Genomic DNA, 3,577 nt, shown 5'->3' with positions numbered 1-3,577 from the left:
AAATTTAGAATGCATCAACGTTCATGTAGTTACCACGCTTAGGCCTCGCCTTTCAATCTAGCGGTACTATATTGCTCACATCTCTATCTGATAGTTTATTGTCGTGATTGTTATGGAAATTTGTTTTAAAGGGCGGCAGTCGTCGTGCCGCGGCCTGTTCGATATGGGACTCATAGTGACGTATACAACGCGTGTAAAATACATTGTTTATTTACATGAAATTCGAACACGCGCTGCGCGACGACCACCGCGCTTTAAATCATTGGGTTTCTTTTCTAACTATATGACAATTTTACAACTGTAATCATTTCCTCAATTAGGAAGCGCAAATTGTGTTTCCAATTTTTTACAATGTTTTGCTTGGACACGGTGGTTCCCTCTGTTATAAAAGAAACGCATGTGTATGTTTTCTATTTCCCAGTTCCTTATATTTCTAATTAGTGTGTCAAATCTTCAGGCAATGTTTTTCCCGTAAGCCGTGAAAATCCCTTTCTCTGATCCGAGAACAGATAAAACCCCGCATGGTAAAGGGGTGGGCACCATACGGGTCCGAAATCCCGGTCATGTTTTCGCTCAATTCTGAGTAAATAAACTAAGAGTCGATGTCTCGCAAAAATTAAATATTAATCTGTGTGGAGACAGAATTCTACAGTGGCGAGTATGTCCACATACTGGTGTCTGCTTTGTAGCAATGCGGGCACTATGGCTAGTGGAAAGGATTTCAACGCATTTCGGCCATGCGCGTTTGAGTTTTAGATTAAAACCACAAAACTATAATTATATGAATCAGGGCGCATTGTCGTTGTTTGATATTATAAACGCGTTTCGGACGCTTACTTTGTTCCCCTTTTGTCACATATCAAACACATTTTCGAACACCAAATTAAATATTAATATTTTTCTGGCAATTTTAAATGTTCACCCCGACAGTCGGTTAAAAATATTTCCGAGTCATTGAGCCGAGTCTGCTGTGGATAATGCTGGAGTGGATTTGATATGTGTCTCCCGAGCTGAGAGCTGTCACACGCAGCTACAACACTCAATTCACCGACATACCCGCCCAGTAACACACACACACACAACCTCGGGATTACAGACATTGAACGGCGCCACGAGTCTGTACAACATTGTAGTCCAAGTTCAAATATCGGTCAAATATAATAAAAATCGCTTTGCCAATCTATAGGGCATACCCGGTTGACACACATAACAAAGATTAATATTGTCAGACACGAAAAAAAATAAATGACTGAAAATTAGATACAAAGTGGAAACTAAAACTCGCAAATGAGTGGCGCGATATAAAAAAATATCGGTGCCAAGGGGTCTCGATAATTACATCGTTGTCTTCGTCGCGTGATAGTCATCTCCCTGTAGTCTGCTTAACAACCTAAAGGTCAGAGTTCGTGACCTTAAATGTTATTGATGACCCTAAATGAATGACACACCGTAATTAAAATAGCCTGTTGTGCGACAGCATTGAATATTGACGACCTCACTCCCCACAGGTGTGAATATGTTCACATCCTACCACTTCAAGAAAATACGGCATATTCTAAAACTGGCGGTTTTTACGTTTTGAATTCAGTGCTATGCTACGATATAATATACAACAATTTGGCAGTTTATTATTATAAATATTTGTAAGTAAAAATAAATATTTAAATAAGAAACCAATTACCTGACGACATGCGTTCCTGTATTGGGAAGTAAGTCATCTTTAATAGCCGCATGTCAAAGAACAAGAGTTAGGTTTGTAAACATATTTTTTGATACAAAGTGTAAACCTGCAGATTTAGATTAAGATACGTTCGCGTTACTAACGCTAAAAAAAGTGTATTTAGGACGAACCTTGTGGTAGAAGAGAATTTCACTGGGTGTAGTGTAGTGTCGTGTAGTGTAGTGTAGTGTAGTGTAGTGTAGTGTAGTGTAGTGTAGTGTAGTGTAGTGTAGTGTAGTGTAGTGTAGTGTAGTTACAGTGTGATTTTATGTAACGTGGCGTAGGTAGTGTAGGTAAAACTCATTCAAATCTACAGTGGTAGGAGGAACTAATTGTTCATAAATCTTCCAATGATTTAAATATAAACGCAATACACTTGGATGTCATTGTATGAATTCAATTCCAGTATTACGGTATTTATTGCAGGACATCAGTTGAGTAAATATGAAAGGAAGAGCCAAAGAAGTCAGACAACGATCTGTAACGCACCCACGTTGCGCCAACAAGTAACTACATTTGTCGGTTAAAACGAACGCTTCATGCATTTCTTACTAACGATCTAATTTGTTCACATAATTCTATTTTTTTAGCAATTATCTTGTGTATCGGTGAATTCATGACACGAAGTAATATCGAAAATGAGACGGAGATATGGTTTGGGTAATCTTTTAGATGCAGTTGAAGACAGAGTACTCGTAACATTAAGTACGGTGCTATCAGCACTGAGATAATGACAGACGTCTGTCTCCAACTCTACCATCAACAACAACGGATATCATCTGTAGGCAGAACCACCGGAATTGGTGAAATACCATTACGGTTTGGAGTTCATTGCAAAATGTCGAGGAATTTAAAAATACATCCCAAATTGCCATTAGGGATGGCTTCAAAGTCGTTTGAAAAAGAGGACTCAACATTGATATTGAAATTCGGGAAATCATACTCCACAATCTTCACAAAAACCGCATGTACTATATAAATGTACACGCGCACCTGTACTATAAAATTTGCGCATTATACCCAATGAAGCGCGTCATAAAACAAGAATCTGAAGTTTTAATGTTGTGTAAATGACGTCATAACATGGCTACATTGCATTTGTTCACTAACAGTGGTTTGATGTATACGAAAACACATTTGTTTTCCACATTAAGCAAAGTCTCGATTGATTAAAGATCGACTATTTGGAAGATTTGAAAAAAAAAGAAGAATTTGCAAGCTAGAAACCAAGAGAAAACTATACAACCAAGTTAAAATATAAATTCACAGATAAGAAACCTCAAAAAATATTATTGGTCACACTTTTTCAGCCAACCCATGATTTCAAACGGGGGAGCCCTTAGGTTTAGAGCTGTTTCAATTCACATTATAGTCTGTATGATCCCTGATTTGCGTTTGACAACGTTTGATATGGAAACGAATTTCCACTGAGTCCCGTAAGTGGCCCTGACTGTCGCCCAACTAATGAGACGAAGTGTACTTGAAATCTTCGTCAGGAGGTCAAAATTGAGTTAGCTGCGATAGTGAAGGCGCCTTCCACAATTGGTAACACAAACATAACTTAAAACGCTCTCATTTGCACGTACCGGCCTAATACCATCAGTTCCGGCTCGCTGAGCAAAATGACGCTGCCCCTTGCGTCACAGTGGAGACTCGGATTTCGGCATGTGGTTTTAAGGGCTTTTGACATGATTACTGGTTACCCTAAGCATAGTTAAGCTGTGTCAAGACAGTATCCACATAGAGAATGGAATTTACGTTTCCTACATTTCCTGGAACATGAGTTTCACCCGCCATACTATGACGTCACGAGATATAATACATGTAGGGGCAAGGTTACGTCACTTCTTAGGTGGT

The sequence above is a fragment of the Saccoglossus kowalevskii genome, chromosome 21 (genome assembly GCF_978046115.1).
Source record: "Saccoglossus kowalevskii chromosome 21, keSacKowa6.1, whole genome shotgun sequence".
NCBI lineage: Eukaryota > Metazoa > Hemichordata > Enteropneusta > Harrimaniidae > Saccoglossus > Saccoglossus kowalevskii.
The sequence above is the reverse complement of the archived record's forward strand: the minus strand, read 5'-3'. Positions refer to the sequence as shown.